The sequence below is a fragment of the Ranitomeya imitator genome, chromosome 1, assembly GCF_032444005.1.
Source record: "Ranitomeya imitator isolate aRanImi1 chromosome 1, aRanImi1.pri, whole genome shotgun sequence".
Classification (NCBI taxonomy): Eukaryota; Metazoa; Chordata; class Amphibia; order Anura; family Dendrobatidae; genus Ranitomeya; species Ranitomeya imitator.
The window spans coordinates 1,009,337,860-1,009,364,949 of NC_091282.1; positions in this window are offsets into that span (position 1 = coordinate 1,009,337,860).

Sequence of the window (27,090 nt, forward strand, 5' to 3'; positions counted from 1 at the left end):
TCAAAATGAAGCCGCAGTATGCTGAGATTTTTTCTACTGACATATTCTGACAGTGTAAAAAATTAGCCATCATCAATGCCCCCTTGAATAACATTGGCCCGAGTGCTATCTGATAAAGAATCGTAAAGCACTCATCCGATGTACAGTTCTGGCAAAAATTAAGAGACCACTGCAAAATGTTCAGTTTGTCTGATTTTTCTCTTTATAGGTATATTTTTGAGTAAAATGTAAATTGTTCTATTATTCTGTAAACTTCTGACAACATGTCTCCGAAGTTCCAAGCAATAAATTTTGTATTTATTTTCTGAAAATGAGAAATGGTCAATATAACAAAAAAATGCATTGCTTTTAGACCTCAAATAATGCAAAAGAAAACAAGTTCATAATAATTTAGAAACAACAATACTAATGTTTTAACTCAGGAAGAGTTCAGAAATCTGGGGATGCTTAAGCAAGGCTGGAATTGGGCAGGTTAACCTTTGCAAAGGATGTATGAATGAAGCCGCATGCAAGGTTATCCTGGAAAAACAGTTGATTCCTTCTGCTCAGATAATGTTCCCCAAACCTGAGGACTGTTTTTTCCAGCAGGACAATGCGCCATGCCACACAGCTAGGTCAATCAAGGTGTGCATGAAGGACCACCACATCAGATCCCTGTCATGGCCAGCCCAATCTCCACACCTGAACCCCTTTGAAAACCTCTGGAATGTAATCAAGAGGAAGATGAATAGTCACGAGTCATCAAACAAAGAAGAACTGCTTAAATGTTTGTACAAGGAGTGGTATAAGGTCACCCAAAAGCAGTGTGAAGGACCGTTGGAAAGCATGCCAAGACGCATGAAAGCTGTGATTAAAAATCATGGTTATTCCACCAAATATTGATTTCTGAACTCTTCCTGAGTTAAAACATTAGTATTGTTGTTGCTAAATGATTATGAACCTGTTTTTTTGCATTATTTGAGGTCTGCAAGCAATGTGTTTTTTGTTATTTTGACCATTTCTCATTTTCAGAAAATAAACACAAAATTTATTGCTTGGAACTTCGGGCACTTGTTGTCAGTAGTTTATAGAATAAAAGAACAATTTACATTTTACTCAAAAATATACCTATAAAGAGAAAAAACAGACAAACTGAACATTTTGCAGTGGTCTCTTAATTTTTGCTAGAGCTGTATATTCCCTTGTGAGCGAGCCCTAAGGCCGGGGTCACACATATGCGAGATACATCCGAGTCTCGCAGGTGAAAACCCAGCTCTGGCGCCGGCAGTCCGGAGCGGAGCGTGCAGCCGCACAGCAATACATGGAGCTTGGTTTTCACCTGCGAGACTCGGCCGTATCTCGCGTATTTGTGATCCCAGCCTAAGGCAGAACAACTGATCCAGAGAACTGGGGCTGAGAAACACCATGTGAATGGAGCGGTGGTCAATCATACGCACAGCCATTGCATTCATTCTTGATGGCACCGCTGGAGTTAGCAAATGCTGCAATCATCTAGTCTTCAACACTCCCATGGGAATGAATGGAATGGCAGGGCACATGGTCAACCACTGCTTTACTCACACAGTGCTTTCTTTAGATCACCAGTCCTCTGAATCAGTAGGATTCACAGTTATTAGACACCCAGCATTTATGAAGTTTCCTCAACTTCCAAACTTTACAATGCACCCTTAATTTAAGTGATTTTTTTTGGGTCACAAAGGAGGATTCTGGACAATTGCTGAGAGTTTGCAAGCATTGAAAGATAAACTACCGTCTACAGATGATATTATCATTTCTGCTGGCAGTCTTAAAATATTTTCAGGTCTAGAGTGTAGTTTTCTGTCTGGAAGAAAGGAAGGTAAGAAACACTTATTTTAACTCTTCTAAACAACAGCTAAACTATAAACATGGAGTTTTTAGTTCAGTGCGTACAGAAAGTGAAAATTCACTTTGGGAGAGTGAATGGTACGTTTCTCCCTAACCGATATTAATAATAAAAATAGATTATTTTGTAAATGGTCGCATAGCCTTGTAGGTAGTTTTTCTGGAAAATTCACATGACCCACTTCACATTATTTTATTTGGAAAATTCCTGCTCAACAAGAGACATAAAAAATATAATCAAGCCTTTCAATTCTTTATGTTGCCTTTAGCTACTTAGCATTTATACACTATTAAATTCCCTGCCATATTGCAAATCACATTTTCTGTAGACCTCATCTATTCTTATTTTACTCTGTCTTTTGGTTTTGTTGTTTTTTGAAAAATGTGCTGTAAGATTTCACTCAAGGCATAAAAGGCAGAAAAAATGAGATAAAAAACAAAACCCCCTAATCCTTAAAATGTTCTCTTTATGGGTTCCCCCAACCTATATGCATTAACCTGTATGAAATCCTCATTTACCAGCTCTTCGCCAACAACACAGAGTCAGACTATTCAATGATAGTAGAATTATCATTTGGTGGGCCCACACTCACATAAAATAATGGGTCCAATGGATGAGCAGGAGACCACCCCACTACAGTAATTCAAATCAATTACATTTCTGCAGGAGACAATTGTTATTCCTTAGACCCCAGTCCAGAGCCTCTCACCTAGCCAAATCAGTTCTCATGCTTCACACTGACGAGGGCAAACAGCCCGAAACACCGTGTCTGCGAATTGAGATACTGATTTGGCTTTTATCCTAAGTCATATTGCACGACTCGTTAAAGGGTTGATTGTGATTTGTAGGATCGCTACTTCCAAGAGGTGGCGCTATAGAGTTTAAGTCCTCTTTTTCTCAGAAGAGGCAATTTGCATATTATATTTCTTATGAGTTAATTAATTAACAATTTATTAGACTGTATTAATAATATAGCCTGTGGCATAATTATAAGGAGCATGCATGTAAATCTCTCCCCATTTCTTTATAAAAAAAAGTACCCCTGCATTTCAGGAGGAATAATAAAGGCCCTGTGTGCAAATCCCTTGATTATAAAATGTCCAAATAAAGGAATTGTACTGCTAATTTATCACAAGAAAAGTTATGCAAACTTCAGACATCTGTTCTCACCTCACACAGACCTTTGCTGACAAATTATCATAGCAGCTGGCTAAACAAATCACTAAAACAAGTAAGAAATGCAACACATTGTATGCGAATAATGAATCATTAAAAAACTGAAAAGCATAAAAGCATAAGGTACAAGTAAAAAACACTAATCTCATTGATAAATATTCTGGCACCCCAATAATACCTAATTCTAATCATACCAGCTAAGACTTCAAATGACCAAGAGCTTTAGGATTCCACTCCATTCATACATCACTGTAGCATGATGGAGAGGACACAGACAGCAGAGGGCCCTTTACAAGAACACAGTATGGGCACCGCACTTTTCAGTCTCTAACTATTGAGCGTTGTTTCTCTATCAAAACCCATCATTACTTATGAGATCTGCAGCTAGCTCAGTTCCAGTAAAAAGTGAAGACAAAACATACATTGTTGCAGAGATGGGGAACTCATACAAATAGGTATGAGAAAAACATATTGTGATTGACTACATTCTCCATGTCTTTATTTTCAACTTTATTATCTTTAATATTTGTTGTTACAGCTGTGCCCACCCTTACCTTAATAGGATTGTCCGGTCAAAAGTGATTACTACTGACAGAGGTGCATACATAAAGAATGGAGTATATAATCCAGAGTAAGGTGAAAAGAAAATTTATTTTAATAGATCATAGGCTACTTTCACACTATTGTCGTTCAACGCAAGTCACAATGCGTCGTTTGGAAGAAAAAAAGCATCCTGAAAAGTTGCCTGCAGGATGCATTTTTTCTCCATAGACTTTCATTAGCGACGCATTGCGACGGATAACCACACGTTGCATCCATCGTGCGAAGGATGCGTCGTGTTTTTTTGTCCATCAGGACAAAAAACCGTTGCTTGCAATGTTTTTTTGTCCGTCGGGTCCACTTTTTAAGACCGCGCATGCGCGGCCAGAACTCCGCCCCATCCTCCCCGGACCTTACAATGGGGCAGCGGATGCGTTGTAAAACTGCATCCACTGCCCCCGTTGTGCTTTTACTTCACAGCATGCGTCGGTACGTCAGCCCGACGCACTGCAATGGGCCCGTACCGACACTAGAATGAAAGTAAAGTACATACAAAGCAATATGGAATAAAACACCATATCAATGACAGAACCGTTGTAAGCGGAAATCGGTGCAAAATAAATAGTATGGTGTAGCACCACAGCTATAGTGTAGTAAGGAAGAGCCTGGTAAAAGAATGTATATATATAAAGTGACAGTGCTACAAATTCATTAAAAGTGCTTTGAGAGATTCATGGGACTGCACCAATAAAAACAGGAAAAGTTGAACATAGATAAGTCACCAGTAACAAAAGTAATGACATTGATGGCGGCAGCATAAATCTCACATTAAATGGCTCTTACCTATATCTCAATCTGTTGTATCCCACTTGCTGCCCCAGCGCGCATTTCGTGTTGGCTTCCTCAGGGGGCCATGATGATATAATGTGTCCCCAATGCCCCTTATAAACTCTTCTGCCAGGTGTTAACAGAATCACTAAGGGTGGTTTCACACTTGCGTTTTTGTCTGCAGCGTTTTTTTTCAAAAAAAGCATGCGTTTTTTTTCCTATATTTAACATTGAAAACGCATGCGTTTTTTTGTGTACGCGTTTGGTCGCGTTTTGTGACGCATGCGTTTTTTTACTGCATGCGTTCATTTTCTGAAATGCTACTTGTAGTATTTTTAGAAGCGTTTTTTGGACAAAAAAAAAACGCATGCGTTTTCATGCGGTTTTTTTTGGGTCAAAAAATACATTGGAGTCAATGGGGACGCATGCGTTTTTTGGTGCATGCGTTTTTTGCGGTAAAAAACGCATGCGTTTTTTAATTAAAAAACCAGAAAACACACTGATATGCCACCCCCCAACATAAAGGTGATAAATTGAACCTAACCATACCCCTAACCCTACCCCTAACCCTAACCCTACCCCTAACCCTAACCCTACCCCTACCCCTAACCCTAACCCTACCCCTAACCCTAACCCTAAGGGATCCTAACCCTACCCCTAACCCTACCCCTAACCCTACCCCTAACCCTAACCCTACCCCTAACCCTAAGGGATCCTAACCCTAACCCTAACCCTAATCCCATTATGGTTAGGGTTAGGGTTAGAGGTAGGGTTAGGGTTAGGGTTAGGATCCCTTAGGGTTAGGGTTAGGGGTAGGGTTAGGGGTAGGGTTAGGGGTAGGATCCCTTTAGGGTTAGGGTTATGATCCCTACCCCTAATCCTACCCCTACCCCTAACCCTAACTATTTCTGTTTATAGTGGGTTTTTTACTTTATTTTGATGTTTGGCAGCTGTCACACATTTCTCAGCATGCTTTTAAAAACGCAAACGCATGTAAAAACGCATGTAAACGCGTCAAAACGCCGCGTTTTTTTCACCACATGCAAAAACGCATGCGTCAAAAAAAGCAGCGTTTACACGCGTTTACATGCGTTTTTTCACCATGCATTTTTTTTGCGTTTTTTACCGCAAAAACGCACCCCAAAAAACGCCAATGTGAAACCAGCCTAATCGCGGTGCATGTGACCAATCATGAGTGCCGGAAGTTGCATCACTGGTGACGCGGGTCATGAGGGACTTCCTGATGATGTCAATGACCTGCACACATCACTATCTAGCACTGGAAATTATGGTCCGGCAGAAACTCGCATCGGAGACATGCACTCAAGTGAAGGTCTGTATACCTGTGCTGGTCGGGAGCACTGCCCCCCCTTCCTGTATATAAACGCACCATATCACATTCTGGCATGTTTGAGGGCAAGCAACCAACAGCCACAGTGTATCTATTTAAACAGACATGAGCAAAGCCAGTATTTATCATATCATCACATATGTGCAGATGAATAAGGCAAATGCATTGTACCATATGCATTGTGAAGATCACATACATAAAGTAGAAAAATACATTTTAAATACAGAAAACAAATAAGATTAAAAGTGCAAGTGCATATATAGAGCATCCAGAAAAGATTCCCTGGTGCACAATTTAACTATCCCTGCATATATAGAAAATATGCACATATAAACAAATATACACTGCTCAAAAAATAAAGGGAACACTCAAATAACACATCCTAGATCTGATTGACTGAGCAAATTTGAATATGCTGACAACAAAATCACACAAAATTAACAATGGAAATCAAATTTATTAACCAATGGAGGCCTGGATTTGGAACGATACTCAATATCAAAGTGGAAAATCAAATTACAGGCTTATCCAACTTCAGTGGAAATGCCTCAAAACAAGGAAATGATGCTGAGTAGTGTGTGTGTGGCCTCCACGTGCCTGTATGACCTCCATACATTGCCTGGGCATGCTCCTGATGAGGCGGCGGATGGTCTCCTGAGGGATCTCCTCCCAGACCTGGACTAAAGTATCCGCCAACTCCTGGACAGTCTGTGGTGCAACGTGACATTGGTGGATCGTGCGAGACATAATGTCCCAGATGTGTTCAATTGGATTCAGGTCTGGGGAACAGGCGGGCCAGTCCATGGCTTCAATGCCTTCATCTTGCAGGAACTGCTGACACACTCCAGCCACATGAGCTCTGGCATTGTCCTGCATTAGGAGGAACAGAGGGCCATCCACACCAGCATATGGTCTCACAAGGGGTCTGAGGATCTCATCTTGATACCTAATGGCAGTCAGGCTACCTCTGGTGAGCACATGGAGGGCTGTCCAGCACTCCAAAGAAATTTCACCCCACACCATTACTGACCCACTGCCAAACCGGTCATGCTGACAGATGTTGCAGGCAGCATATCACTTTCCATGGCATCTACAGCCTCTGTCACATCTGCACATCATTGTGAACCTGCTTTCATCTGTGAAGAGCACAGGGCAACAGTGGTGAATTTGCTAATCCTGGTGTTCTGTGGCAAATGCCAAGTGTCCTGCACGGTGTTGGGCTGTGAGCACAACCCCCATCTGTGGACATCGAGCACTCAGACCATCCTGATGGAATCGGTTTCTAACCATTTGTGCAGACACATGCACATTTGTGGCCTGCTGGAGGTCATTTTGCCGGACTCTGGCAGTGCTCCTCCTTGCACAAAGTCTGAGGTAGCGGTCTTGCTGCTGGGTTGTTTCCCTCCTATGGCCCCCTCCATGTCTCCTGGTGTACTGGCCTGTCTCCTGGTAGTGCCTCCAGCCTCTGGACACTACGCTGACAGACACAGCAAACCACATTGCCAAAGCTCGAAATGATGTGCCATCCATGATGAGCTGCATTACCTGAGCCACTTGTGTGGGTTGTAGAGTCCGTCTCATTCTACCACGAGTGTGAAAGCACAACCAACATTCAAAACTGACCAAAACATCAGCCAGAAAGCATTGGTACTGAGTAGTGTTGAGCGATACCTTCCGATATTTGGAAATATTGGGATCGGATTGTATCGGCCGATATCCAAAAAATATCGGATATTGCCTTTACTGATACCAGAAACCAATGCAAGTCAATGGGACACAAATATCGGAATGAAAATAAGCCCTTTCTTTCCTTGTACATTATGTCCCGGAGGGGGGAAGAGTGTGGGCGGTGTGTGGATGGAGACTGCGTGTCTGTGTGGGACCATGGGGGGTCTGTGCGGGCCTTCGTGGGGTCTGTATGAGCCTCTTGGGGGTCTGTGCGGGCCTGCCAGGGGTCTGTGTGGGCCTGCCGGGGGTCTGTGCGGGCCTGCCGGGGATCTGTATGGGCCTCTCGGGGGTCTGTGTGGCCTGCCAGAGGTCTGTATGGGCCTCTCGGGGGTCTGTGCGGCCTTCCAGGGGTCTGTGCGGCCTACCGGGGGTCTGTACGGGCCTCTCGGGGGTCTGTGCGGCCTGCGGGGGGTCTGTGCAGCCTGCCGGGGGTCTGTACGGGCATCTCGGGGGCCTGTGCGGGCTGCCGGGGGTCTGTACGGGCCTCTCGGGGGTCTGTGCGGCCTGCCGGGGGTCTTTGTGTTTGTGTGCAGGCATCATCCGATGGGACTACAAGTCCTATCGGGCTATGCCTGCTACAATGGCAATGATTGACATAATAGACAATGATGGGACAGAAGTAGTCTCTAAGCTGTTCAAACTTTGCCTTCCTAAAGTTCAATGTTTTTGTGACTCCCTGACAAGTCCCCCTAGTGAAAGACAGGTGAAACTGCACAATATTGTGGTCGCTATTTCCTAAATGCCCAACCACCTGCAGATTTGTTATTCTGTCAGGTCTATTAGATAGTATTAGGTCTAAAAGTGCTGCTCCTCTGGTTGGATTCTGCACCAATTGTGAAAGATAATTTTTCTTGGTTATTAGCAGAAACCTGTTGCCTTTATGGGTTTCACAGGTTTCTGTTTCCCAGTTAATATCCGGGTAGTTAAAGTCCCCCATAACCAGGACCTCATTATGGGTTGCAGCTTCATCTATCTGCTTTAGAAGTAGACTTTCCATGCTTTCTGTTATATTTGGGGGTTTGTAACAGACCCCAATGAGAATTTTGTTACCATTTTTCCCTCCATGAATTTCAACCCATATGGACTCGACATCCTCATTCCCTTCGCTAATATCCTCCCTTAAAGTGGACTTTAGACAAGACTTTACATAGAGACAAACCCCTCCTCCTCTCCGATTTTTACGATCCTTTCTAAACAGACTGTAACCCTGTAAGTTAACTGCCCAGTCATAGCTTTCATCTAACCATGTCTCGGTTATTCCCACTATGTCAAAGTTACCTGTAGATATTTCTGCTTCTAGTTCTTCCATCTTGTTTGTCAGGCTTCTGGCGTTTGCGAGCATGCAGTTTAGAGGATTTTGTTTTGTTCCAATCTCCTCACTGTGGATTGTTTTAGAAATGTTCTTACCTCCCTTCTGAGTATGTTTTCCTGGGTCGTCTTTGTTCGAGTCTAATGTTTTTCTTCCCGTCCCCTCTTCTTCTAGTTTAACGCCCTCCTGATGAGTGTAGTGAGTCTTCTGGCGAATGTGTGTTTCCCAGGTTTGTTGAGGTGTAGTCCGTCTCTGGCGAGGAGTCCATCATACCAGTAATTCACACCGTGGTCCAGGAATCCAAATCCTTGTTGTCTGCACCATCGTCTTAGCCAGTTGTTTGCAGCAAGGATCCTGTTCCATCTCCTGGTGCCATGCCCGTCTACTGGAAGGATAGAAGAAAAAACTACCTGTGCATCCAGTTCCTTTACTTTTTTCCCCAACTCTTCAAAGTCCTTGCAGATTGTCGGTAGGTCCTTCCTTGCCGTGTCATTGGTGCCAACATGTATCAGAAGAAATGGGTGGACGTCCTTGGAGCTGAAGAGCTTTGGTATCCTATCGGTCACATCCTTGATCATCGCACCTGGAAGGCAGCATACTTCTCTTGCAGTTATGTCCGGTCTGCAGATGGCTGCTTCTGTGCCTCTCAGTAGTGAGTCTCCCACCACCACCACTCTTCGTTGCTTCTTGGCTGTACTTTTTGCTGTCACTTGTTGCTGTGTGCCCTTTTCTTTTTTGCTTGCTGGTATTGCTTCATTCTTAGGTGTGCCATCTTCATCCTCTACAAAGATTTGATATCGGTTCTTCAGTTGTGTGGTTGGTGATTTCTCCATGGTCTTCTTGCTTCTTTTGGTCACATGCTTCCACTCATCTGCTTTTGGAGGTTCTCTGACACTTTTTTCACCTTCTGTGACCAGTAGAGATGCTTCTGTTCTGTCTAGAAAGTCTTCATTCTCTTTGATGAGTTTCAAAGTTGCTATTCTTTCTTCCAGACCCCGCACCTTTTCTTCTAAAAGGGCCACTAGTCTACACTTCTGACAGGTGAAATTGGATTCTTCTTCTGGTCGATCTGTGAACATGTAGCACATGCTGCAGCTCACCATGTAGGTTGTCACATCTGCCATGTTGCTCCTAGATCCTGCTGACTTGCTGTGTGTTTTCCTTCTTGTGTAATCTACTCAGCCAAGCTCTCTTGCAATAATGTCCTACAGGCAAAAATTCGCGCGCCGTACGGCGCGCGGTTTGGTGATGCTTTCGAAGCAGCTGGTCCCGGCTGTACCCAACGATCTTCTAGCTTAGGGAGACTTCGCTTCTCCCAGAAGGCACCTGGAATATGCAAATTAGCCTCCTGAAGCTTGAATCCCTGGTTTGGTGATGCTTTCGAAGCAGCTGGTCCCGGCTGTACCCAACGATCTTCTAGCTTAGGGAGACTTCGCTTCTCCCAGAAGGCACCTTCATACATACTACATACATACAACATACATACTACATACATACATACAACATACTACATACAACATACATACTACATACATACTACATACATACTACATACATACTACTGTACTGTACATACATACTACATACATACTACATACATACAACATACATACTACATTCATACTACATACATACATACATACATACACACTACATACAACATACATACTACACACATACTACATACATGCTACATACAACATACATACTACATACATACAACATCTATACTACATAAATACAACATACTACATACATACTACATACTGTACATACAACATACATACTACATACATACTACATACATACAACATGCATACTACATGCATACATACAACATACTACAGACATACAACATACATACTACATACTACGTACATACTACATACGACATGCATACGACATACATACTACATGCATACTGCATACATACAACATACATACAACATACTTCATACATACTAAATACATACTACATGCATACCACATACAACATACATACTTCATACATACTACATACATACAACATACATACTACATCCATACATACAACATACTACATACAACATACATACTACATACATACTACATACATACTACATAAAACATACATACTACATAGATACTACATACATACTACATACAGCATACATACTACACACATACTACATACAACATACATACTTCATACATACTACATACATACAACATACATACTACATCCATAGTACTGTACTGTACATACATACTACATACATACTACATACATACAACATACATACTACATTCATACTACATACATGCATACTACATACACACTACATACAACATACATACTACACACATACTACATACATGCTACATACAACATACATACTACATACATACAACATCTATACTACATAAATACAACATACTACATACATACTACATACTGTACATACAACATACATACTACATACATACTACATACATACAACATGCATACTACATACATACAACATACTACAGACATACAACATATATACTACATACATACTACATACAACATGCATACGACATACATACTACATGCATACATACAACATACATACAACATACTTCATACATACTACATACATACTACATGCATACCACATACAACATACATACTTCATACATACTACATACATACAACATACATACTACATCCATACATACAACATACTACATACAACATACATACTACATACATACTACATACATACTACATAAAACATACATACTACATAGATACTACATACTACATACATACTACATACAGCATACATACTACACACATACTACATACAACATACATACTTCATACATACTACATACATACAACATACATACTACATCCATACTACTGTACTGTACATACATACTACATACATACTACATACATACTACATACATACAACATACATACTACAATCATACTACATACATACATGCTACATACACACTACATACAACATACATACTACACACATACTATATACATGCTACATACAACATACATACTACATACATACAACATCAATACTACATAAATACAACATACTACATACATACTACATACTGTACATACAACATACATACTACATACATACTACATACATACAACATTCATACTACATACATACAACATACTACAGACATACAACATACATACTACATACTACGTACATACTACATACGACATACCTACGACATACATACTACATGCATACTGCATACATACAACATACATACAACATACTTCATACATACTACATACATACTACATGCATACCACATACAATAGATTCATACATTACATACGTACAGACATACAGTACATATAACATAGAGTACACACTCATCATCACTTGTCATTTTGATCCCTGAAGCCAGTGTCATCTGTAAAAAAGATTAAAATAACAAACAAACAATATACTCCCTGATCCGCAGAAATCCACAAGTGTCCCACGACAATCTCCCGTGGAGAACGGCAGCATCAGCTGATGCAACCGCTCTCTAGGGGCTCCAGGACTACAATGATGGGAGGAAGGTATCCTTCCGCACTGTATTCCTCCGCCGCTGTAAAAAAAAAATAGTCCCTAGTCTCACTTTTGGCATTGCTGTGTGAGAAATTTTCCCACGCTGCAATTGCCATAAAGTGAGACTTTGAACTATAGTAACCTCTCAGCGTTGCTCTGCAGGAGCCATTGTCTCCTGTCAGTGTGTTACTGAAGGTCCTATAGAGCAGCGACATTACCCGATGTCACTGTTCTATAGGGGAGATAGTCGTGGGACACTCGTTATTAATTGGACTACGGTGGACAGGTAGTATACGGTTTATTATTTTACGTTTTTTGCAGGCACTGAAGTATGGTTAAATGAAGAATATTACAATACTTTTTTCCTAATGTGTGTGTGTTTTATGTATGTATGTAGCATGTAGTATGTATGTAGTATGTATGTAGTATGCATGTTGTATGTAGTATGTATGTAGTATGTATGTTGTATGCAGTATGTATGTAGTATGTATGTATGTAGTATGTATGTAGTATGTTTGTTGTATGTAGTATGCATGTATGTAGCCGGATGATGGGACTACTACTGTCCCATCATTGGCTAATGTGTCAATCACTGCCATTGTAGCAGGCATAGCCCCATCGGACAATGCCTGTACACAAACACAGACCCCCGAGAGGCCCATTCAGACCCCCAGCAGGCTGCACAGATCCCCGGCAGGCCACACAGACCCACGAGAAGTCAGTACAGACCACCGGCAGGCTGCACAGACCCCCAAGAGGCCCATATAGACCCCTGGCAGGCCACACAGACCCCTGGCAGGCCTGCACAGACCCCCCCACGGTCACGCACGGACCCCACCAGCACACACAGACTCGCAGTCTCCACCCATGCACCGCCCACACTCCATTATAGTGCCACATTGCATCATAGGAACTTCCGATTCCGGTATCCGCTTTCTTAAAAGTATCGGAACTCAGTATCGGAAATCCGATTCAGCAAATATCGGCCGATACCCGATATTTGCAGTATCGGAATGCTCAACACTAGTACTGAGATGTGGTCCCCACCTGCAGAACCACTCCTTAATTGAGTGTGTCTTAATAATTGCCAATAATTTCCATCTGTTGTCTATTCCATTTGCACAACAGCATGTGAAATTGATTGTCAAACAGTGTTGCTTCCTATGTGGACAGTTTGATTCCACAGAAGTTTGATTTACTTGGAATTATATTCTGTTTTTTAAGTGTTTCCTTTATTTTTTTGAGCAGTGTACATTGTATTAACATAGTGGGGAAAGGTATTTAAAATGCTAGTACACATATTATACGCAAAAGACATAGTAGAGGTGCTTATACTGCATACAATCTGACTTCATTGGATCTGCATAAGATAGTGAAAGGCAAAATAAATCATAGAAAAAAAGAGCGGTACAAGAAAACAAAAATACAGATACATATGCATTGCAGAGCATTTGGGAACATCAGTGGCTGCATATGCCAGCAAATAGAGTCCAGACTTGTTACAGACGTTTGTAACATAATATGTAATATTCTGAAGGAGATATGTTCAAATAGATTCAGTGATACACCACAAACAGTTACTGAAAACACAAAGTATACATAAACAGTTAAAAAATAATAAATCCCAAGATGGTACTCCTATCATAGAAAGGGGGAAAAATGTAATTGCTCATTTTTACCTGCCGGTACCATTGTATCCAAAACCGCAATCCAACAACATTCTCTCTGTGTCAAAATCCGTACCACATCCCCACCTCTGATGCCCATACCCGATTTCCACTTAAAACGGTTCTATCATTGATATGGTCTTTTATTCCATATTGCTTTGTGCGTACTTTATGATTATTATTATTATTATTATTATTTATTGTTATTTATTCCATGGCGCTTTACATGTGAGATGTTGACATGATCTATTAAAATACATTTTCTTTTTACCTTACTCTGGATTATATACCTCACCCTTTATGCATGCACACTTATAAGGTGCGAGCCCGCGACCTCTAGTCGGACATGCGTACTAGCCATTCACTTCACTAGACAGGGCATGGCCTCGGCTCAACTCAATGCAAGTGTATGGAGCGAGGTCAAGCACACTGCCCTGGAATATGTGTAACGCATACATACCCTCCGGGACCGGGTCTGAAACTGGCAAATCCCACAGCACACAGTCTGCAGTCACACTGTCATCATTTTTTCCTATATAGTTTGCTACCTTGGTGCTGGTACAAATCCAAAGCCTAACAAAACAATCTACAATACACTGCCATAATATTAAAGGGAACCGTGCACTAGGTTTTAGAACACCAAACCACCCGAAATATTCTTGTACAGCTAAGGTGTAGTGTTCCAACTATAACTACCTGAGATGAGGAACGCATAATCCTGCTCTGCTAGTCCCATAAATATAATTTTTATAGTATAATCTTTAAAATGTTGGTTACCAGCATAGAAATCACAAGCCTCCAAATAGGGTAATGTAAATGGGCACCTAGCAGTTCTTAATCCTAGCCTACCTTACCTGAGATGAATCCCGAACTTTCCTCGAAAATATCAAAACACTGACCAGCAGGTCCAAACAGAAAAAGACAAATCTGAACATGTGCAAGCCTCCAAGAGAGCCACTGTAGATTAATAACAATTACTATATTACTATCAAAATAAAGCTGCACTATGTAAGGCTATTATATGTAAACATTGAATATAGGAAATTGGAGCTGCATTACTGCTGTAGAAAACATGTTAAAAAATAAGGTACTCAGTGCACAAATTGGCCAAATTATTTTTAAATAGAGCTCAACCTACCTGTCCATATAATTGTAGGCTTTTAGCTCGGGAGAGGAGGTATCATGTTAGGTTTAGGGTCCCAACAAAAGGGTACGCCTTGTCGCTGGTTGTTGGGCTCAGACGAATTGGCCAATGTGTACACTAAGTACCATATTTTTTAACATGTTCTCTACAGCAGTAATGCAGTTCCAATTTCATATATTCAATGTTTACATACTACAGCGTTTCAGAGTGCAGCTTTGTATTGTTAGTTATTCAGAAGCATTGGGCACAGGATTCTTGTGCAAGATGTCGAACTCTCAACAATGTACTACACATCCTTGTGATTTAGTGTCGGTAATCCTCTATGACAGGTTCCCTTTAATTTCAATTTTTTGTAATATATGAACTCTACTAAAAATGTATATAAAGCTGAATGGTCTACATCCAATAGCAGAGATCATGTGTTATACTTACTTATGTTACTTTTTAAGTATTTGTTCAGAAATAAAGGAAGAGACACGAAGTCTTCACTCCAAGGTTTGTTATTTTATCACTCCGCTGAATATATGTCTTCAGAATGCCAGTGTTTTTGTCATTCTGACATCTTGTAGGGTTTCAATTGATCATTTCTTGGACATTGAAGGCTTGAAATCTCTTTGTCCACAAGTTCTTCCAGGCAGCATTAAAATTGTGAGCAGTAACAATATATCTGTCTGCTGCAGGAGAAGCTATCTTCTGAGCTGCAGTACTAATTTAAACATGTCAGAGATGTTCCCTGTTGAAAAATATATAACATCGTGAAAAAAAAAAATCTTTGACATACTTGCCAGATAAAGTGCTTTCATTTAGTCCCAGAGTAGACAGTTTCAAAATCTAATTTAATATGTGTATACAGAAAAAAAACTGCTTTATTTCTCTGTTCCGGAATAATTGAGTTTAAAATAAAACGGTTTTCACTAATTTTACCTTATATAGCCATTGAACACCATTCAAGGCTTTACTTGATTTTCTATGCAAATTCTGTTTTCGCTTTCTCATTCATTAAAACGCTGTTTAATATTTCATGCACTAGCGTAGGTCCATTTCACACATATACATGAATATATTCTGTGTACAGAACTGTAGAAATTGATGGCACTGAGTAAATTATGGGAAATAAGTTAATAAATAGATATAAAGAAATGCTGCGGTACAAACTGATACGATATATAAAACAGGTCCATGCCATAAAGGAGACACAATAAATCTCCATCTTTGCTTTCTTGCCAGGGTTGGACCATTTATGCAACCAGTGTACTGTAGCTGCACAGGGACTCAAGAGGTAAGAGGCCCCACGTCTGTCTTTATCTGCCCCTGATCCTTGCATCATGCCCCATTTCCTAACACCACCCCCTGTCATTGCTGTGCCATCTGAGATGTCTATTTACATATTTAAATTTTTAAAGGATAACCCAATAAAAGTTGTCTGATTTTAAAAAAAAGTCCTGTGAGTGAGCGGGATCCACTTTATTTTTCCCATAGCCTTGAACGCTGTACAGCAGTGAGGACGCCGTGCTCCTTCTTGTGCCTAGAATTACATCTCAGGGGTGAGCTGATATTTACTTATTTTTTACCATTTCCTAATACCATAATTTGATCTTATAGACTGTTCTTTTAGGCTTCAGTTATTTTTCATATTGTCCTCATTATTAGAGGAAACAAGAGTGCAATTTAAAAAAAAAGGGAAAATAATTCATTTATCTTGCTATTGTCGATTTATTTTATTTTTTTGTTATTAGATCACAACCCTCCTTTATTTAAAGAAGCACTCCATGATTTTTGTTTTCCAACCCAAACCTGCTTATGCTTGTATCATAGAATCATAGACTGTTAGAGTTGGAATGGACCTCCTGGGTCATCTGGTCCAATCCCTGCTCAAAGCAGGATTCACTAAATCATCACAGACAGATGTCTGTCCAGCCTCTGTTTGAAGACTTCCATGGAAGGAGAACTCACCAAATCTCGTGGCAGCCTGTTCCACTCAGTTATTACCCTAACTCTCAAAAAGTTTTTTCTAACATCTAATCTGTGTCTCCTCCCATTCAGTTTCATCCCATTGCTTCTAGGCTTTCCTTTTGCAAATGAGAATAAAGATGATCCTTCTACAATGTGACAGCCCTTGAGATATTTGCAGACAGCTATTAAGTCTCCTGTCAGTCTTCTTTTTTGCAAGCTAAACATTCCCAAATCCTGTAACCGTTCCTCATAGAACATGGTTTGCAGACCGGTCACCAACCATTCTGGTCACTCTTCTCTGACCTTGCTCGAGTTTGTATATGTATTTATAATGAATTGTTAATGCACTAATCACTTCCCACTGTGGCCAATTTGTGTTTTTTAATTTTTGTTCTTTCCTCTTTTTCTTCAAAGACTAAAACTTTTTAAATTTCTGCCCCCATAGCCATATGAGGGTTTCATTTTTGGCAGGACAAATTATACTTTTGAATTACATCATTCTTTTTATCATGTAATGTACTGGAAAGTGGGGAAAAAATATTGAGGATCAAAATAGCAGTTCCACAATAGCTTTTTTATTTACTGTATTTACTATACTGCAAAACTTATCTGGTGATGTGATTTTTCCAGATCAGTGCGATTATGCAGATACCATACATTGATAGATTTTTTATTATTATTATTTTAGTGGTGAAAAAAAAATCATAAATTCAAAAACAACAAAAAAAAACAACAACATTTTCTTCTTTCACCATTTTCCAAGAGCTGTAAAGTTTTATATTTTTGTCTGTTGGGGCTGTGTGAGGACTTACCGTATTTTTCGGACTATAAGACGCAGTGGACCATAAGACGCACCTAGGTTTTAGAGAAGGAAAAAAAAATTGAAGCAAAAAATGTGGTCAATTATTTACTTAACATCCCTATCCTGGTATATGGTCCCCTCATCCCCATCCTGATACACATGGCCCCCTCATCCATATCCTGGTATGCATATCCACCTTATTTATTTCTATCCTGGTAGGAATGGTCCCCTCTTCCCTATCCAGGCTGGAATGGTCACCCTCATCCCTATCCTGGTATGCAGCGCACCCATCTCATCCTAGTATGCAAGGCGCCATCCCTATCCTGGTATACAGGACCCCATCCTTAATCTGGTATGATTGGCCCCCATCCCCATCCTAATATGCATGTCCCCATCGATATCCTTATATGATTGGCCCCCATCCCCGTAATGATATGATTGGCCCCCACAAACTATACTGGTATGCATGGCCCCATCAGAGAAAATTAAACAAAACAAACCATTACACTTAACTTCCCGGCGCTCCCTCGCAGCCCCTTGTTCCAATGCCAGCAGCTGCTTATGCTTGTAAGCACCGCATGGCATGGATGTCATGTGCTGTTTGCAAGCCGAAGGGCAGCTGCCAGAATACTCACTGCTCTGCTCACTGGGACTGTGTGCATGGAGAGAAGTGAGTATTCATTGCTCTTTGATAGGGAGCACAGTGTCAGCCGGAGCCTTCCTGCAGCTGCCGGTGGTCATGCGTGCCACTACTAATTAATATTCACCACATTCCACTTCCATGATGTTGCTAACAACCCATTCAATCCACATAGGCAAATAAATCAAACCATAGAAGACCATAAATTAATTTATGTGTAATAATGAGAAATGTCACAGGGAAAAAGTATTGAACACGCTTACTGAAATGTATTTACTTCACATAAAAGTCATTGTTCCATGCCTTGGAATGGCCTATTTAAGGCAGTCTAGCTACCTCATTCAGAGTTTGTGTATAGGGAGTATCAGGATCCTGTCAGCATCGACAAACTGCCACAGCTGAGCAGGGTGACTAACGAACACTGCTAGAGAGCTCTGGATCAGATACCGTGGGGAAAGCTTAGGCAGATGGGACCTGCGATCATGTGACCACAGGGGGCGGGGCTTAGCATCCTGCTGCTGGAGATGAGTACAGGATGCTACAGAGACCCTGGAGTAGAGGTGAGGGGAACTCAGGTTGTACAAATGGGGGTCTGTTGTGAATTCTGTGGCCAAGCTCCCTCCTGTGGTGGAGAGTGGTACTTCGGCTGGTTCTGTCTATGAGCTTCCTTTTGTGGATGAGAGTGGTACTGCGGCTTCTGAGTTTCCTTCCTCAGGTGATGAGGTTAAGTCGTTAGGTGCTGCTCTATTTAACTCCACCTGGTGCTTTGATCCTGGCCTCCAGTCAATGTTCTAGTATTGGTCTTGCTTCCTCCTGGATCGTTCCTGTGGCCTGTCTATCCTGCATAAGCTAAGCTTTGCTTGTGTTATTTTGTTGCTATTTTTTCTGTCCAGCTTGCTATATTGGTTTTTCTTGCTTGCTGGAAGCTCTGAGACGCAGAGGGAGCACCTCCGTACCAATAGTCGGTGCGGAGGGTCTTTTTGCCCCTCTGCGTGGTTGTTTGTAGGTTTTTGTGTTGACCGCAAAGCTATCTTTCCTATCCTCGGTCTATTCAGTAAGTCGGGCCTCACTTTGCTAAATCTATTTCATCTCTGTGTTTGTATTTTCATCTTACTCATAGTCATTATATGTGGGGGGCTGCCTTTTCCTTTGGGGAATTTCTCTGAGGCAAGGTAGGCTTATTTTTCTATCTTCAGGGCTAGTTAGTTTCTCAGGCTGTGCCGAGTTGCATAGGGAGCGTTAGGCACAATCCACGGCTACCTCTAGTGTGGTGTGTTAGGATTAGGGATTGCGGTCAGCAGAGTTTCCACGTCTCAGAGCTCGTCCTTGTTTTTGGTAATTGTCAGGTCACTTTGTGTGCTCTGTACTTCAATGTCCATTGTGATTCTGAATTACCTGTTCACAACAGTACTGGAGGCCCAAAGTACTAATGCTTCTCAATAGAGGGAAAAGAGAAGTTCTGAGACCATTTTTTTGCACTGTGTTCTGTCTTTCTTTTCCCCTTTTCATCAGGGTGGTTCAGAACACAGGTGTGGACATGAATATTCAAGGTCTGTTCTCTTTGATGGATAATCTTGCTATAAATGTACAGAATATTCAAGATTTAGTGGTTCAGAATCCTATGTTAGAACCTAAAATTCCTATTCCTGAGTTGTTTTCTGGAGATAGAGCTAAGTTTTTGAATTTTAAAAATAATTGTAAACTATTTCTGGCTTTGAAACCCCGCTCCTCTGGTGACCCAGTTCAACAAGTTAAGATCATTATTTCTTTATTACGTGGCGACCCTCAAGACTGGGCATTTTCCCTTGCGCCAGGAGATCCTGCATTATGTAATATTGATGCGTTTTTTCTGGCGCTCGGATTGCTGTACGACGAACCAAATTCAGTGGATCAGGCAGAGAAAAATTTGCTGGCTCTGTGTCAGGGTCAGGATGAGATAGAGATTTATTGTCAGAAGTTTAGAAAGTGGTCCGTGCTCACTCAATGGAATGAATGTGCGCTGGCAGCTATTTTCAGAAAGGGTCTCTCTGAAGCCCTTAAGGATGTCATGGTGGGATTTCCTATGCCTGCTGGTCTGAATGAGTCTATGTCTTTGGCCATTCAGATCGGTCGACGCTTGCGAGAGCGTAAATCTGTGCACCATTTGGCGGTATTATCTGAGCATGAACCTGAGTCTATGCAGTGCGATAGGACTTTGACCAGAGCTGAAAGGCAAGAACACAGACGTCTGAATTGGCTGTGTTTCTACTGTGGTGATTCCACTCATGCTATCTCCGATTGTCCTAAGCGCACTAAACGGTTCGCTAGGTCTGCCACCATTGGTACGGTACAGTCGAAATTTTTTTTGTCCGTTACTTTGATCTGCTCTTTGTCTTCCTATTCTGTCATGGCATTTGTGGATTCAGGCGCTGCCCTGAATTTGATGGACTTGGAGTTTGCTAGGCGCTGTGGGTTTGTCTTGGAGCCCTTGCAGTGTCCTATTCCATTGAGAGGAATTGATGCTACGCCTTTGGCCAAGAATAAGCCTCAGTATTGGACCCAGCTGACCATGTGCATGGCTCCTGCGCACCAGGAGGATATTCGCTTTCTGGTGTTGCATAATCTGCATGATGTGGTCGTGTTGGGGTTGCCATGGCTACAAGTCCATAACCCAGTATTAGATTGGAAATCAATGTCTGTGTCCAGCTGGGGTTGTCAGGGGGTACATGGTAATGTTCCATTTCTGTCTATCTCATCATCCACCCCTTCTGAGGTCCCAGAGTTCTTGTCTGATTACCGGGATGTATTCGATGAGCCCAAGTCCAATGCCCTACCTCCGCATAGGGATTGTGATTGTGCTATCGATTTGATTCCTGGTAGTAAGTTTCCTAAGGGTCGACTGTTTAATTTATCTGTACCTGAGCACGCCGCTATGCGAAGTTACGTGAAGGAGTCTTTGGAGAAGGGTCATATTCGCCCGTCATCGTCGCCATTGGGAGCGGGGTTCTTTTTTGTGGCCAAGAAGGATGGTTCGCTGAGACCTTGGATTGATTTCCGCCTTCTAAATAAAATTACGGTCAAATTTCAGTACCCCTTGCCGCTGCTGTCTGATTTGTTTGCTCGGATTAAGGGGGCTAGTTGGTTCACCAAGATAGATCTTCGTGGTGCGTATAATCTTGTGCGTATTAAACGGGGCGATAAATGGAAAACAGCATTTAACACGCCCGAAGGCCATTTTGAGTACCTGGTTATGCCATTCGGACTTTCTAATGCTCCATCAGTGTTTCAGTCCATTATGCATGACATCTTCCGAGAGTACCTGGATAAATTCCTGATTGTAAACTTGGATGATATTTTGGTCTTCTCGGATGATTGGGAGTCTCATGTGAAGCAGGTCAGAATGGTGTTCCAGGTCCTGCGTGCTAATTCTTTGTTTGTGAAGGGGTCAAAGTGTCTCTTTGGTGTTCAGAAGATTTCATTTTTGGGGTTCATTTTTTCTCCTTCTACTATCGAGATGGACCCTGTTAAAGTTCAGGCCATTTATGATTGGACTCAGCCAACATCTCTGAAGAGTCTGCAGAAGTTCCTGGGCTTTACTAATTTTTATTGTTGCTTCATTGCTAATTTTTCTAGCATTGCTAAACCGTTGACTGATTTAACCAAGAAGGGTGCTGATGTGGTCAATTGGTCTTCTGCTGCTGTGGAAGCTTTTCAGGAGTTGAAGCGTCGTTTTTCTTCTGCCCCTGTGTTGTGCCAACCAGATGTTTCGCTTCCGTTCCAGGTCGGGGTTGATGCTTCCGAAATTGGAGCAGGGGCTGTTTTGTCACAGAGAAGTTCTGATTGCTCGGTGATGAAACCATGCGCCTTCTTTTCCAGGAAATTTTCGCCTGCTGAGCGAAATTATGATGTTGGCAATCGAGTGTTGCTAGCCATGAAGTGGGCATTCGAGGAGTGGCGTCATTGGCTTGAAGGAGCTAAGCATTGCGTGGTGGTCTTGACTGATCACAAAAACTTGACTTATCTCGAGTCTGCCAAACGGTTGAATCCTAGACAGGCTCGTTGGTCGCTGTTTTTCTCCCGTTTTGACTTTGTGGTTTCGTACCTTCCGGGCTCTAAAAATGGAAGGCGGATGCCCTGTCTAGGAGTTTTGTGCCCGATTCTCCGGGTTTGCCTGAGCCGACGGGTATTCCCAAAGAGGGGGTAATTTTGTCTGCCATCTCCCCTGATTTGCGGTGGGCGCTGCAAAAATTTCAGGCTAATAGACCTGACCGTTGCCCAGCGGAGAAACTGTTTGTCCCTGATAGGTGGACGAATAAAGTTATCTCTGAGGTTCATTGTTCGGTGTTGGCTGGTCATCCTGGAATCTTTGGTACCAGAGATTTGGTGGCTAGATCCTTTTGGTGGCCGTCTCTGTCGCGAGATGTGCGTTCTTTTGTGCAGTCCTGTGGGATTTGTGCTCGGGCTAAGCCCTGCTGTTCTCGTGCCAGTGGGTTGCTTTTGCCCTTGCCGGTCCCGAAGAGGCCTTGGACACATATCTCTATGGATTTTATTTCGGATCTCCCCGTCTCTCAAAGAATGTCGGTCATTTGGGTGGTTTATGATCGCTTCTCTAAGATGGTCCATTTGGTGCCCTTGTCTAAATTGCCTTCCTCCTCTGATTTGGTGCCGTTGTTTTTCCAGCATGTGGTTCGGTTACATGGCATTCCAGAGAACATCGTTTCTGACAGAGGTTCCCAGTTTGTTTCGAGGTTTTGGCGAGCCTTTTGTGCTAGGATGGGCATTGATTTGTCTTTTTCCTCGGCTTTCCATCCTCAGACAAATGGCCAGACTGAACGAACCAATCAGACCTTGGAAACATATCTGAGATGTTTTGTTTCTGCTGATCAGGATGATTGGGTGTCCTTTTTGCCTTTGGCTGAGTTCGGGCCAGCTCGGCTACTTTGGTTTCGCCGTTTTTCTGCAATTCTGGGTTCCACCCTCGTTTCTCTTCAGGGCAGGTTGAGTCTTCGGACTGTCCTGGTGTGGATACTGTGGTGGATAGGTTGCAGCAGATTTGGACTCATGTAGTGGACAATCTGACTTTGTCCCAGGAGAAGGCTCAACGTTTCGCTAACCGCAGGCGCTGTGTGGGTCCCCGACTTCGTGTTGGGGATTTGGTTTGGTTGTCATCTCGTTTTATTCCTATGAAGATTTCCTCTCCTAAATTTAAGCCTCGTTTCATTGGTCCATATAGGATTTCTGAGGTCCTTAATCCTTTGTCTTTTCGTTTGACTCTTCCAGCTTCTTTTTCCATCCATAACGTGTTCCATAGGTCATTGTTGCGGAGATACGTGGCACCTGTGGTTCCATCTATTGATCCTCCTGCTCCGGTTTTGGTTGAAGGGGAATTGTAGTATATAGTGGAGAAGATTTTGGATTCTCGTGTTTCGAGACGGAAACTCCAGTATCTGGTTAAGTGGAAAGGTTATGGTCAGGAAGATAATTCCTGGGTCTTTGCCTCTGATGTCCATGCTGCCGATCTGGTTCGTGCCTTTCATGTGGCTTATCCTGGTCGGCCTGGGGGCTCTGGTGAGGGTTCGGTGACCCCTCCTCAAGGGGGGGGGTACTGTTGTGAATTCTGTGGCCAAGCTCCCTCCTGTGGTCGAGAGTGGTACTTCGGCTGGTTCTGTCTATGAGCTTCCTTTGGTGGATGAGAGTGGTACTGCTGCTTCTGAGTTTCCTTCCTCAGGTGAGGAGGTTAAGTCGTTAGGTGCTGCTCTATTTAACTCCACCTGGTGCTTTGATCTTGGCCTCCAGTAAATGTTCTAGTATTGGTCTTGCTTCCTCCTGGATCGTTCCTGTGGCCTGTCTATCCTGCATAAGCTAAGTTTTGCTTGTGTTATTTTATTGCTATTTTTTCTGTCCAGCTTGCTATATTGGTTTTTCTTGCTTGCTGGAAGCTCTGAGATGCAGAGGGAGCACCTCCGTACCGTTAGTCAGTGCAGAGGGTCTTTTTGCCCCTCTGCGTGGTTGTTTGTAGGTTTTTGTGTTGACCGCAAAGCTATCTTTCCTATCCTCGGTCTATTCAGTAAGTCGGGCCTCACTTTGCTAAATCTATTTCATCTCTGTGTTTGTATTTTCATCTTACTCACAGTCATTATATGTGGGGGGCTGCCTTTTCCTTTGGGGAATTTCTCTGATGCAAGGTAGGCTTATTTTTCTATCTTCAGGGCTAGTTAGTTTCTCAGGCTGTGCCGAGTTGCATAGGGAGCGTTAGGCGCAATCCACGGCTACCTCTAGTGTGGTGTGTTAGGATTAGGGATTGCGGTCAGCAGAGTTTCCACGTCTCAGAGCTCGTCCTTGTTTTTGGTAATTGTCAGGTCACTTTGTGTGCTCTGCACTTCAATGTCCATTGTGATTCTGAATTACCTGTTCACAACAGGGGTCATACATAGAGAGGGTGGCACGGTACAGGAAGGGCGAGCAGAGAATAGTCAGAACGTAGGCAAAGAGTCATACATGGAGATAGCAGCACAGTACAGGAGGTACAGGCAGAACTCTAAACGGGGACACAACCAGATCAGAACCAAACAAGCATATAGTAGCACAGGCACAAAGCACAGGCACAGGCACAGGCACAACAGGGTCACACACACTCGGCCAAGGGTCAAAGTATAAGCGACGAGGAATTACCCCACAATGAGGCTGTAAGAAGCCTCTCAGAATCTAAGGCTGCCATCACACTAGCAGTATTTGGTCAGTATTTTACATCAGTATTTGTAAGCCAAAACCAGGAGTGGAACAAATAGAGGAAAAGTATAATAGAAACAAATGCACCACTTCTGCATTTATCACCCACTCCTGGTTTTGGCTTACAAATACTAATGTAAAATACTGACCAAAGTCTGCTAGTGTGACGGCAGCCTGAGAGTGAGGCCGTCCAGATGCTTGCCCCTTAAAACAGATGTGCCCATGCTGGAGTATCGAAACACACTTCTAGAAAATCTTAAGAGTAGTTTTCCCCAAGACAGCACAGTGTGCATCCTAGTTATAGACGTTGAACTTTGGGAACATCAAGGTGTCCTTGCAAAAACATTAGCAGCAGCAGTGTAAGTTGCATAAGTAATTTCTGTCATTTAACACAGTTTTTATACCATCCCGTGCACCAGCAGAACAGAGTACAAGTCTGACAAGTTGTGAACGACTGGAGAAAATGGTGCAGGAGTAGCTCAATATCAATGCCATAAGTGAGGTTTGGACCCTTTTGCATTTTGGTCTTCAAAAATGGAAGAGTGGCTTGAGCTCACCTGTCACGCCTTAGAGATTTTGTCATGCCTGTCAGCCAGCTTTCTTTCAGAACGTGTCTTCAGCGCTGCTGGTTGTATCCTGACAGATAAGCACATCCAGATGTCCTCTGAATGTGTAGACTAACTTTCATCAAAATTAACAAGTCATGAATCTCAAATGACTTTTGCACCCCAGTCACAGATTGGGCAGACTAGGCGATGGTGTAGTTTTTAGTGTCATGTATTGAGTTTGTGTTACTGCAGTCTGTGCCATCTTTGTGATGTCTTCTGTGTCTGCTGTTGCTACTGCTGCTGATGTTACAAACAATTTTTTGAAAGGTGGAGAATACAAGTTGGGTATCCATCGGATGGGTTGCCTGTGGTGGAAGGTGTGTCAGAGGCCTATTATACGGTTTCTACTCTGTGGAAATCCATGACACTTTATTGGTGTGTGACAATTATATTTTGAAATGTGGAGACTCCACGTTGGGTCTCCATCTGGTGGGATGCCTTTGTTAGTAGGGCTCCCAGACAGGCAGGCCTGCACTTTCATTCAGTCAAATACCTGTGTTTCCTTACATTTTTCTACCAATCTTACTGTATGTAACTGATTTATGTGCCACCTGAGTATGGCTGGAAAAAAAAATTGGATGTGTTGCATGTTTAATGCAGTCAAAAGATAAACAACAAAACGTTTTGGCCACAATTGACCTTCCCCAGTTACAAACTGTGAAGATGAGATGCTACATAGAGACATAGAGATAGTAGGTAGGTGAAGCTGTTTCACGTGCCCGCTTCAGTATAGACTGTTGGATCATGCGGTAAAAAAATGGGAACACCGGTAAAGCTGGAATAGCCTTAGTATGATATATAGATAGAGCACCGTGCAGCAATGCGGTGGATACCTTTTGACTGCATTTAACTACAAAAACCTCATCACAAGTTGAGTGCCAAGTTTACTTTACTTTATCTAGGAATGAAAAGGTGTAAGCCAGCTACACTCATTACTAGGGTTGAGCGAAACGGGTCGTTCATTTTCAAAAGTCGCCGACTTTTGGCAAAGTCGGGTTTCATGAAACCCGATCCGACCCCTGTGAGGGGTCGGCCATGCGGTACGCGACTTTCGCGCCAACGTCGCGTTTCAATGACGCGAAAAGCGCCATTTCTCAGCCAATGAAGGTGAACGCAGAGTGTGGGCAGCGTGATGACATAGGTCCTGGTCCCCACCATCTTAGAGAAGGGCATTGCAGTGATTGGCTTGCTGTCTGCGGCGTCACAGGG